This window comes from Equus quagga, chromosome 2, assembly GCF_021613505.1.
Source record: "Equus quagga isolate Etosha38 chromosome 2, UCLA_HA_Equagga_1.0, whole genome shotgun sequence".
NCBI classification, from domain to species: domain Eukaryota; kingdom Metazoa; phylum Chordata; class Mammalia; order Perissodactyla; family Equidae; genus Equus; species Equus quagga.
In genome coordinates, this window is record NC_060268.1 from 25445979 (window position 1) to 25458646 (window position 12668).

The 12668-nt window shown below is 39.7% G+C and overlaps 1 pseudogene; it reads right to left on the reverse strand.

The window, feature by feature from the left end:
• Window positions 1-2211: 2211 nt before the first annotated feature.
• LOC124235002 (olfactory receptor 49-like) lies at window positions 2212-2862 on the reverse strand (annotated as a pseudogene).
• Between the last annotated feature and the right edge of the window lie 9806 nt (window positions 2863-12668).

Below are 12668 nucleotides of genomic sequence, written 5' to 3' on the forward strand. Positions count from 1 at the left end.
TGTCAAATATACTGACATAGAGATGTTCCTACTGTTCCTTTATTACATTTTAGTGCCTAAAGAATCCATTGGGGTGTGCACTCTTTTCTTCCTGGTATTGGTAATTTGTATCTTTTCTTCCTCCACCTTCTCCCAGCTTCAAGTCTAGCAGAGAGAGAGTCTCCCTTCCACCAGTTCCCATAAGTATTTCTGAGTTGAGACTCATTTGGTCTCACTGGCCTGATTTGAGTCATGGTGGTCATCCCTGAGCTAATAACCATGGCTATGCTCTGATTGGTTGGGGATGAAGTCAGCACCACCCTAGGTACATGGATTGAGAATGGGAAGGGATGTTCCTGCAAAAAATCAAGGTCCCATCACTTTCAGCATGTGGAATGGATGCCAGGCAAGAAGAAAGTTACGTATGGCAATTAAATTTAACATAAACATCATTTATGTTTTTTGACATAAAGAAGTCTAAAAATTTTACATAGCTAATTTATAAATTTATTTTTGTATTTCTTCCATTAAAAATTCCCTGCACATCTTTAATAAGATAATTTTTACCTAAATTTTCTTTATGTTTCCATAGTTTATATTTATCTGTTTAATTCGTTCTTCATTTATTTCAGTTTAAGATATGAGGTAAGGATCCAACTTAACTTTTTCTCCAGGATACTAGATGATCTCTTAAATTACCTTCATTTTTCAACTTATTCCTTCAGTGAAACATACCTGCGACTTAACATGGTACTTACTCTGTACAAAGCCTTATGCTGAGCACACTAACATATATTAATGCATTAGTGTTTACAAGGATTCTAAGAGGTAGATACTATTGTTATCTCCATATATATAACTGAGATACAAAGAAGTATTACTTGCTCAAGATCAAATGGCTAATAGGTGCCTGGGATGTGAACTAGGTAGTAGGTTTCCAGTAGCTGTTCTCAATCTCTGTGCTATGCTGCCTCTCAAAATGATTGATGTCCATGGTGTGCCTTGCAGCTACCAGCTCTGCAGCTAGTAGGCTTCTGTAGTACCCTGCATATTTTTGTTTCCACCACTTAGTCGTACCAAGGATCAGTTGTTAGTTTTCAAACCTTGATTCAAAAATTGGACTTATTATTATAATTGTGTATTTTAACTAGGTAAAGGTAAACCAATGAAATATGAGTGTAAAAACAAAGCTATTTCTGTAGAAACTAAGTTGATGTTTTTCAATAAATTTCATAAAGCTAGATAATGAAAAAATTTGTCTTAATTTTGTTGTGGGTAAGAACTGTGAAGATTGGCAAACAAACAAACAAAAAGTGAAAATTCTAGAATTTTGCTCAAAGATAGTTTCTCAAGCAGCTTTAAAGTTTTTGCAACCTGAAACAAATGCTGAAAATTATGGAGGATATGTTATGAACATGGCTTAAAGAATAACAGCTAAAACAATCATCTCATTTGCTTTCAAAGAAAAGCATATTCATAGAGTAGTGAATACATATTTGTTTATAGGTTTTAATTTCAAATAAATATTTAAGGCATATTTTAAATTGATCTTCTCCTTTAACAACCCCTCTGCCTCCAATAACGAGTCAAGTACTAGTCTCAATCTCTATGAAAGGAAGGTTTCTACCGAGGTTAGCCAATAGTCTTGGCATTGATTGAATTGATCTCCCTTTCTTTACTGGTTAGAAAGTCTGCTTTAATCATCTGTTAGATCCTTATGTGTACTGCATTATTTTCCCAAACTATCTACCAAGTTCCGTTGTTCTATTTGTTGGTTCTTGACTCAGTGTTTTAATATATGATACTTTTTATTTTTTGTTCAAGACGTCTTGGCTATTTCACCTTATTAATTTTTTATACATATAATATTTTAAAGTCTACCAGAAATATAATCTCATTGAGTATACTTTTATCAATTTTTAAAGGTTCCAGTGAAGAAGGTATGCTACGTTTATTATTATAAGTAAAAATGAGGCAAGATCGATGAACTCAGATACAGGCTCGGGTCAGAAACATTAAGACATACCACAGACATAGTAGTGGTCTACTGAGCTTTCCGTATTCTCTGGAAAGACTTCATGAGCAAATAATGATACATGTAAGAAACCACTGTGGATTAGATCACAAGCTCAAATGCTGTCTGGGAGGTGGCAATTCATGGAGATGAGGACAGGAGCTGCATATGCAGAGGTTCAGGCAGGAAGGCAACTTTCCCCCTCTCTCAGGTCCAGCTCATCTGAAGCTTATTGTGAAGTTGATCACAAAAAAAAACCCGGAAGCTCTATTGGACGTGTGTTCACGTATGAGTTCCAGGAGTGGAAAGCTGTTACTGATGAAATGATTAATGATATTGGAGCCACAGATTGGCTGCTGAAATATGATGAAACTTGGAACAATCATGAGCAGGAATACTGCCTTCCATGAGGAAAGAACTAGCCGGGCACAGACCCTTTTGCTCACGATGGTGGCATAACGCAAGGGATTACATTCCTATCATAGGTATGTAATTTGATAGGCCACGTACCTGTCAAAGGACATCACCACCAGGAGGAGGAACTCTGTGTTGCCCAGGAAGAAATAGAGGAACAACTGGAGAAAGCAACCTGCTAGGGAGATGGTCTTGTGTCCAGTCAGGATACTGGTAAGCATCTTGGGGAAGATGACTGAGATTAACCAGATCTGCAGGGCAGCAAATTTGCAGAAGAAATAGTACATAGAGGTGTGGAAGCACCAGTCCATGAGGGTGATGATCATGATGAGGAGATTCCCCAGTAGAGTGAGGAGGTAGGTCAGGAGGAGCCCCAGGAAGAGGAGCATCTGCAGCTCACAGGCATCTGAGAGCCCCAGCAGGACAAACTTGGTGACAGTGGTGTGGCTCCCCATGGCTCTTCTGACCTCTGCTGAGGATGGCCAATCAGAGGTGTGCAGCATCAGGAGTCATGATGTTCTGCGGATCTAAGGACACTTGGAACTGAAAGACAAGAGGAATGAGTGTGGCATTTTGAGGTGAAGGAGTTCTTTTTTGTGGTTGACCTACTAGCCCCTTTCTCTCCCTCTTCATGCTAGTTGTCCAGATCCCTTATTGAGTTAGCATCAGGTCACTTAATTTGACTGAATTTAAGTCTATTTTCTGGGCTCCGAGAGAACATTTTGCCTTTATCAATTCTTTTTTCCATTTCTCTTGCTTCTGTTAGGAAACTGTATTTAGTCTCTTTCATTCTTTTCCTTTAGATCAGATGGCGTCTTTTCCCATCATTGTCCAAATGTCTTAAGGGGTCTCCAAAGTCGACTAAAATATTTCCTTCCACTAATAATGTATCCAAGGGGTCACAGAGTTTATTGAAAGCATCAATGGAATATTTACTCTAGAACTTGTTGCAGAATATATTTAAGTTAGAGAGACTGTGGTTGCACCTGAGCTCCTTGATTGATTAACTTATCTTGGGCAGGTCATCTAACCTTACCACACTCTGCTTTCTCAGTGGGAATAATAACGGTAACTATGTAAAAATTTCTCCCAGAACTTAAATGCGTAGTGCGTACTGAACACTTAGCACTTAGCTCAAGCTGGCCACAGAGCAAGCAGTCACATAATGTTAGCTATTTTTATTTATCTCTTGGTGGCTGAAACTCTAGTAGGAAAATAATAAGTAGGAGAAAATTGAAGAAATGATTCTTGGATTTAGGGCAACGTGTATTTAAAGAAAAATTTCAAAAATATTATCAGCTCATCATGAAGTTTAGGAAATACAGAGAAACGGAATAAAAAGAATCACCTGTGGCCCCGCAGAGACAACCTGTAAGATTTTGACTGATCTCTATTGTGTTTTTTCTATTGCTATTTAGTGTTGATTGGTTTATATTGCCATGCTTCTAGATTATGTATTTGCACCTTTTTCCGCCCCACATTTTACTATAACAAATTTTTGTCATGTCAACGCAAACTTTATATTTTCAAGTCAAAATATTCTTGCTTTAGCTGCGGGCCCAGTGGTGTAGCAGTTAAGTTCGAGTGCTCTGCTTTGGCGGCTCAGGGTTCGCTGGTTTGGATCCTGGGTGCGGACCAAGCACTGCTCATCAAGCCATGCTGTGGCAGGCATCCCACATATAAAATAGAGGAAGATGAGCATGGATGTTAGCTCAGGGCCAATCTTACTCAGCAAAAAGAGGATTGGCAGTGGATGTAAGCTCAGGGCTAATCTTCCTCAAAAATTTTTTTTTGCTTTCATAAAGTAATTTTGCAATTTCAAACTTATTGTTAATATTTTAAATGGCTGATATTTTTGGAGGGATGCTTTGTTACGAAATTGATGCATAAAGGGGAGAGAGAACATGCATTTGTAGATTAGGTATCATACTCAATATTTTGAGAGAATTACCTCTGTAATACAAATAAAGAGTCAAAATGATAAATGCTAATATTCAGCATTGTTCCTTGGCTCAGGTTCACTTTTAGAGAATAAATCTGTACTTTAAATGATTGTTATTTGCAGATTTACATTGCTTAATACTGTCCTTAGAGATCTGGATAAAGAACTGGGCAATTTTGTCATTGGCTATTCTTTATAGAAATGACAGGTTAAAGCAAGCTTCTGTAGGAAAGAGCTGACAATATCTGACACAAGAGTAGGAACTAATGTGATAATTCTGCGTCAGAGAAACTGTAACCCACTACATTGTAGCTATGAAAACTATATATTTATATGGACAAGGACTAGATAAGAACATGGGAAAATGAACATAATTGCCATATAAGGATGGAGGGATCTTAGGTGATTTTTCTTTCCTCTTTTTGTTATTGCTTATACAATACCTTAAATACAAAATCATAAAAGAAGCCAGCACAGTGGGTTAAGAGTTGTGTAGCACATTTCAGGAGCGACAAAGGAGAAGCAAATGGTTGTCCGTGAAAATGGTGAGAAAAAGCCTTAGGGATTCTGTGACTCATCTGCTGGACATGAGTCAGGATATCGAGAATGATGAACAAAATCAGAGAATTCAGCTGTGCCACAGCCTGCCAGTGGACACGTGAAAACAGATGACAGGCTTCTAGATGGAGTTTCCAGAGGGATCGGAATCTCCTTCCCCCATTCCAAAAATTGCACCAAGGCAGGTCACCTCACAAGCTACTATGTGGGGTGCTTGATTGTGTTCAAGGCAGTTTTGATGATGGAGACTCCTGGTTTTCACAGGAAGCTCCTGGCTGTTCAAAGATGCCGGAGCACCATACTTCTTGGGGGACTCACCAGAGATTCAAAGTGGAGGAATCTCCAGAGCTGTAACATGGTTACAGGTCGTGGACATAGGCAGATCCTTTCCAATTTATTCTGCATGGGTCACTCAACCTCCATGCTTCCCATTGACCAGTCTCCATTAACAAATGCTCCCTGACTCTGTTGTCACTGAGACATCCCCAGATCTCCTTAGAAATGAGCTATCTCTAGATCTTCCCCAGAGCTCCTGGGTTCACAGTTTCTCAGGAAGCTTCTATTGCTTCTGCTCCATCACAGTGTCACTGCTGGACCACTTTCCTGAGGAAATGGATGTAGAAACCTAATTAATTCTTCTTACAACCTGCCTATACTAAGGCAGAGACAGACATCAATTGATGCATATTCATATGACTCATCTGCAGTTGGGTCTAAGAGGCTTCTGACTAATGGCACATGTCCTTCCTGGGACACAGTGCCCATAGAAGATTCTGGGGTAAACTATTCATGGTAGACTTCTTGTCTCTGTGGAAGTGGCACAGGCCTGGTTTGCTTGGGGTTTTTGGTCTTCATGGAAACTCAGAGATACAGAAGGTACACAGGTGAAACTTAACCAATCTAGAGAGTATCCTTTTCTTGCTGGATGGAGCTGTGCTTCCCGTGAGATTCCTTACCACCAGTGGGAATAAGGACCTAGGCAGGTCCTTTACTCTTATTTTCTTCAAGTTTGGCATTAAAAATTTACTTCTTGGAAGAAGCTCAGAAACTTCTAATGAGGTTTAATTGCAACACAAAAAGCATGGGTGTTAAAATATCCAACAAATTCTTGTTGAGTGTTTAATATGACAGGTGCTGCTCTAGATGTGGGAGATACTCATGCAGTCTTATGGGGAAGAGAGACATTAAAAAAGCACGCAAGTATTTAGTTACTATTGTGTCTAATGTTCTGAAGGAGAGCTCATAGTAGATCCTGAGCCATATTGAAGGACATGGGAAGATGTTCCTGATGGACTTACATAAAGCACCTGAAGGATGAGTTAGAGTGTGAAGAACCATTAATTAATTAATTAGTCAGTCTTTCCATCCATGTTTATTGAGCATCTACTATGTGCTAGGCAGTGTACTATGCCCTGAGGATGCTTGTGAGTGGTGAATGAAACAGATCTGGTCCCTGGTACCCATGGAACTTGCTTTCTTGGGAGAATCTTGGTAAGAGGGCCTTGGGACAGTCCCCATGTTGGCCCTTGGCCCATTCAAACTAAAGCTACTTTCTAATCTCACTTTCTTTCTTTGGTCACCAAACTCTTCCCTAGACCGAATAAAACTGGCTGATATAACTTGACTGCAGTAAGTGGCATGATTTTAGGAGCTGATGATGTATTTGAAAGACAAATGAATGACTGGCTTTCAACTCTGTTTTAAATGGAATAATGAGTTAATTAGACTAGGCTGCCCCTCCTCTGAGAGTCTGGCTATCCTTGATGTGGTAGGATGGCTAAGGTTGGCAACCCACTCCCTAAACACCTGGTCACCTCATATGAACTGCTTGTGTTGTCACCAAACTCCTGGTAAGAGTCATAACTATATCAATGAACTGTAAGAAGGAGGTGCAGACAGCTGGACAGCTGAAGGTAGGGAGTATACATGGCACACACTGGTTGCTGGGATCTGCTTATAGAAACTGTATTCCTCCTCTGGCCAGACCAGAAAGAGCCCTGCAGCTCTCTGGTGAGGATCACCCATCCATGGGCCCCTGCCCGGCATCGTGAGAATGGAAACTCCAATCCTCTGAGGGAGTTGACTAAGGATCCTTCTTTTTCTTCCCTACTTGGTCTCGAGAGAGTCAGGCAAGGCCTAAAACTTGCTCATGGTTCTACCTTTACTATGTGAATCTGTTTCCGGGTACCTGGCCCCTCATCTAAAGGAAGAAGAACCTGAACTGGAAAATCAGTCTTTTTGTCATACTCCCTTTCAGGAAGAGGAACAAGCATGAATAAATATGTAATAACAAGACATTATAAGGGCAATGAAGGCATAGAACTGGGTGCTTTGGAGAGAAAACAGGTGAGATGTGCCTTAGATGGATGGCCAGGAAAAGCACGCCCGAGGAAGTGGGACTGCAGCTGAGACTTGAAGGCAGAGTAGGAGTCATCCAAGTGACTGGTCGGGAGAGTTCCAGGCAAAGAGAGGAATGTATGTCAAGGCCACGGTGTGGCAAAGAGCTGGTATTTTGAGGCACAGCAGAAAGAAAGTGAGCTAGGAAGAGGGTGGTGATGATTTGAGATTTGGCGGGAGAGTTGTCCTGGGTTTAAAATTTACAGAGACTTGAAGATCACTCCTGGTGAGGAGGATGGTTTTCATTCCAAATTTAACTGGAAGGTTTTAAGCAGAGAAGTGACATGATCTTGTTTATGCTTTCAAAATTCATCACCCTGGGGGATGGTAGGAATAAGAAATTAGAACAGACAAGAGAAAACAGCAGAATAGATCTAGGGTGTTAATGCTGGGTCTCGAGGAGAAATCACATAGGAAAACTTTCGTGAATTTTGATGAAGAGTTAATAGGTGAGGAGACAAACAAGGGCAGGCAGAGGTGGATTGAGAGCATGACCAAAGGAACTGTGGCCAGAGGATAAAACCTTGAGAAGGACTAGGCCTGGTGAGGGGGAGAGCATAGAAAGGGCACCCATGAGAGGAAGTATGTGGTGGTCTGGGTAGACTGCAGCCAGTTGATGTCTGAGAAGTCTGTCTGCAGGTGGCAAATTTTTTGTGTGGTTGGTAGTTTAGGAGTATGACTGTAGTCTCTGGGGAGCTTGGAGGTCTGATTGGCAAAAATTAATTAGAAAGCACATCTTCAATGATGGAAGATCAGGCAGGTTCTCAGGATCAGGATTGAGGTGCTGATTATAAGGCTGGGGTCCCATTTTCAGTGCGGAGCACAAGAGACTTCATTTCAGAAACAGGGCAAAAGTTTAGTCATCACTATAAATGGAGCACCAGGTTGAACAGGACTATTAGGAAGAAAGACTGAGGCTGAGTCCCAGAGAACTGGCCTGTATCTTTCAAAGTTCTTCCTGCCCACAGCCAGGATGGTCCCAGAACCTGGAAGGAAGGACTGAATGAGGAAAGGACAGGTCTTTCTGTGTGAGAACCAAGACTGAACCCAGTTACAGTTGTCGTACTGGGATTTTGTTGTCTGTACTTTCCTGTCTTATCTTCTCTTAGCCATTGCTCTGCTCCCTTAAATTTCATTCCATTGCATTCAGTCAATATTTACTGAACACTCACCTTGTGTTCAATGTCATGGGTTGCGCAACAATGAAGAAGACTTGGTCTCTGTTCTAAGAGAGCTCACAATTGAGTATTTTCTCTAGGTGATTATCACACAACCAGATTACACTATAGTCTCTTGCAGATTCAATAAAGAGGGTGTTTACTTCTAGCCATCAGAACAGAAGACATCTATGTCTTCTCTGTGTTGTTAGAGAACTTTAAAATACTTAGTGTGACATCAAATAGCATATGTACTTGGTGTCACAGATTGGTACTGCATAGTTCTTGTGATAGACAGCCTCTAAGATGGCCCCAGTGACCCCCACCTGCTGGCATTCATGTCCCTGTGTAATCTCCTTCCGTTATGTGTGGCTGGACCTAGTGACTTCCTTCTAATGAACAGAATACAGTAAAAAGGATGAGACATCACTTCTGAGAATGTTACCGAGAGCCTGTGTTTTCCACCTTGCATGCCCTCTCTTGCTCTCTTGTTTACTCTGAGATGCCGTGCACTGCCCTGTGAAGAAGCCCACACGGCAAGGAACTGATGTCTCTAGCTAACAGCCAGTGAACTTGAGGTCTATCAACAGTCACATGAGAGAGCTTGGAAGCAGAGCCGCTCGCAGTCAAGCCTTGAGATGACTTAGTCCTGACCCACACCTTGGTTGTTCCCTTGTGAGGGATCCTGAGCCCAAGATACCCAGTCAAGTCATGTCCGGATTCCTAGTTCAGAAACTGTGAGCTGATGAATGCTCATTGTTTAAAGGCGCTAAGTTTAAGGTAATACGTTAGACAACAATTGGTAACTAGTCTACTTCTGTTCAGGATTATGGCCATTATTCTTGAGGTGTCGTGGTGGGGCACTCAATGCTTGACAGACTGATTACAGATATCACACTTCATATAAATTTTGGTCTTGAGTTGTCTGCTGATGAAAGGTTCTTTGGACTTTGTTATACTCTAAATCTTGACCTCAGTTTATATTATTAATCATTCTCATATAAACTTATAGAGAACAGTATTTGCTACCTGCTAGATTTGAATATAGAGACTTCCTTTTCCCAGTGGTTAGTGACAAGCTTACAAATATTAGCATCACACTTTTCTTCTGAGCTTTATGAAAATCCACTTTTTGGACATTCTTCCTTGTTATAAACTAAACAGTGAGAATGAGAGATGGACAACTGGACAATTCCAATGCCATTGGAAATTGTTGTAAAGAGTACCTTGTCCCCGTCAACAGGCATGTCCCAAGTTTGGTGCACCTACGTTATAGATGTTTGAAGCAGAACTGATCCTGTTAGATCCCAAGCCAACTTTTCCTCCTTCCTGCTCTATTTCTGTGATAACATCTTTCTAATTACACAGTCTCAATACTTATGGATCTCCTTTAAGAATTTTTTTTTCTCCAGTCATTTTTTTCTCTTCAGGACCCAAGCCCTATCAGCTTCTGCCTGTGCAATATCTCTTATAAATTTTTCCTGTTGCATTGCTGTAGGTACCACCCAAGGTCATATGCACGTTACACTTGTTTGAAGTATTTCCATTATCTTTTTGTTTTCTATTTTTACTATGGAAATTTCAAACATATATGAAGGTAGACAAATTGTATAATGAATCTCCGTGCAGTCATCACTTAGCTTCAACAATAACCCAGTCTTGGCCCGTCATGTTTCTCCTAGACTACCAGCTACTTTCCCCTTTTGCATATTATTGGGAAGTAAATCCCAGACATCATGATCATTTCATCTGTAAATGTTTTTGTAAGTATTAAAACAATAGTAGTCTGTAAAATATAAATGTAATGCCACTATTATCCTAAAAAATTAAAAATACATCATTAATCATCAAAAGAGTTATTTTGATTTGAATTGTCCTGGCTATTTATATGGTTGAACATCTTTTCACCTATTTATTGATCCTTTCAATTTGCTTTTCTGTGAAGTGTCCATGCATATCCTTAGCTCATTTATCTATTTGGTTGTTTCTTTTTGTATATTATGACTAATAATTTTTTATTTGTATTATACTTCTTCACTCTAGCCCTTTCCTGCATGCCCATTCAACCTGTTCACATAGCTATTTCTTCCACGGTCCTTGGATAGAATCTAAGACAGGTCTGGGGGTTTTCCCAGCTGCTTATATAATTTTAGAAGTCCTTCATTCACGATCAGTCCAAAGAATAGAGTTATTCAATTGTCCAATCCTATGGAACTGTTCAAATTCCGAACTTCAATTAAAGTTAAAATGCACTCTTTCCTCCTTCTTCCTAAGGCCTATCTCAGGCAGGAAACCTTCAGAGAGAAAGGGTGTGTGTTGCTGGCCTCCTCTGTCTTAAATCTGCAAGCCCACCTTCCCTTTCCCTGTGTTTTCTAACCCTGCCCTCCTCCAGGGATATGTCAGTGGGGTTGGGTGTTGAGTAGGCGATGGAGAACCTAGAGGAAATGGCAGGTGTTATGGACAAAGATGGGAGTGGTGGTGGTGGTGGTAATAAATAGGAGGGCTCTGTGTATATTTTGAAGTTGTAATCCACAGAATTTGCTGTTGGATTGGCTATAGGATATAACAGAAAGAGGGAGAGTCAAAGATAACATAGTTTTGTTTTTGGGCTGGAATCTGTATTTTCCTTGTTGTGGTAGAATAAATATAACATAAAAGCTACCATTTTAATCATTTTAAAGCGTACAGTTCAGTGGCATTAAGTACATCAACATTGCTGTGCATTCATCACCATTATCCATCTCCAGAATTTTTTCATCACCCCAAACCAAAATTCTGTATCCATCAAACACTAACTCTCCATTCCCACCCGCCTCCAGCCCCTGGTAACCACCATTCTATTTTCTGTCTCCATGATTTTGACTACTCTAGATACTTCTTATAAGTGGAATAATACAATATTTATCCTTTTGAATCTGACATTTCATTTAGCATAATGTCTTCAAGGTTCACCCATATTGTAGCATTTAACAGAATTTCATTCCCTTTTGAGGTTGAAGAATCTTCCCGTGTGTGCATATACCACATTTTGTTTATCCATATATTCATCATTGGACGTGTGAGTTGTTTCTATCTTGTTGGCTATTGTGAGAATGCTGCTATGAACATGGATGGACAAATATCTGTTGCAGTTTCTGCTTTCAATTGTTTTGGCTGTATGCCCAAAAGTGGACCTGCTGGATTTGTGGTAAACTTATATTTAATGTTTTTGGAACCACCATATTACTTTCCACGGTGGTTGTACCATTTTGCATTCCAAGGGTCCTGCACGAGGAGTCTAATTTCTCTACATTCTTGTCAACACTTAGTATTTTCTATTAAAAATTTCTTTAAGTAATACTCATCTTAATGGGTATGAATTAGTATTTCATTTTGATTTTGATTTCCATTTTCCTAATGGTTAGTGAAGTCGTACACGTTTTCCTGTGCTTATTGGTCACTTGTAGTATTGGGTTGTTTGTTTTTGTTGTTGAGGACACAGTTTTTGAGTTTCTAGTAGATACATAACCCCATTTTGATATCTTTATATGGTAATTTGTCTAATTAAGTTTAGTAGTTTTTTAAGATTTTTGAAAATTCTCTTTTTCTAGGAAATCACCATTTCCTCTTGGTTTTCAAATTTGTCACTGAAGAGTTACACATGATATTTTCTTACACAAATCATTTTTTCCCTGAATTATGGTTATTTGTGTACTTTCTATCTCCTTATTAGATTTCGAATTCTTCAAAGGCATAGATTGAGTATTTTGTCCCAGACCACACAGTACTTTTCCTTGAACACAGCATTTGCATAATCAATATTTTGGAATAATTTAATATGTTAATTAGTTTCATTATTTAACATTTGTTTATCAATGTGGCTTTCTTTTTGTCTTCATCAAAATAGTGAACATCTTAGTAACAAATTTCAATAGGTCAAATATCTTATTTAAGTTTATATAAGATTTAATATAACTTTTTTTAAAGATTTTATTTTTTCTTTTTTCTCCCAAAAGCCCCCCAGCACATAGTTGTATATTCCTAGTTGTGGGTCCCTCTAGCTGTGGTATGTGGGATGCTGCCTCAGCATGGCTTGATGAGCACTGCCGTGTCCACACCCAGGATTCGAAGGGCTGAAACACTGGGCTGCCGCAGCAGAGCATGCGAACTTAACCACTCGGTCACGGGGCTAGCCCCAATATAACATTTTGAATCCAAAATTTACATC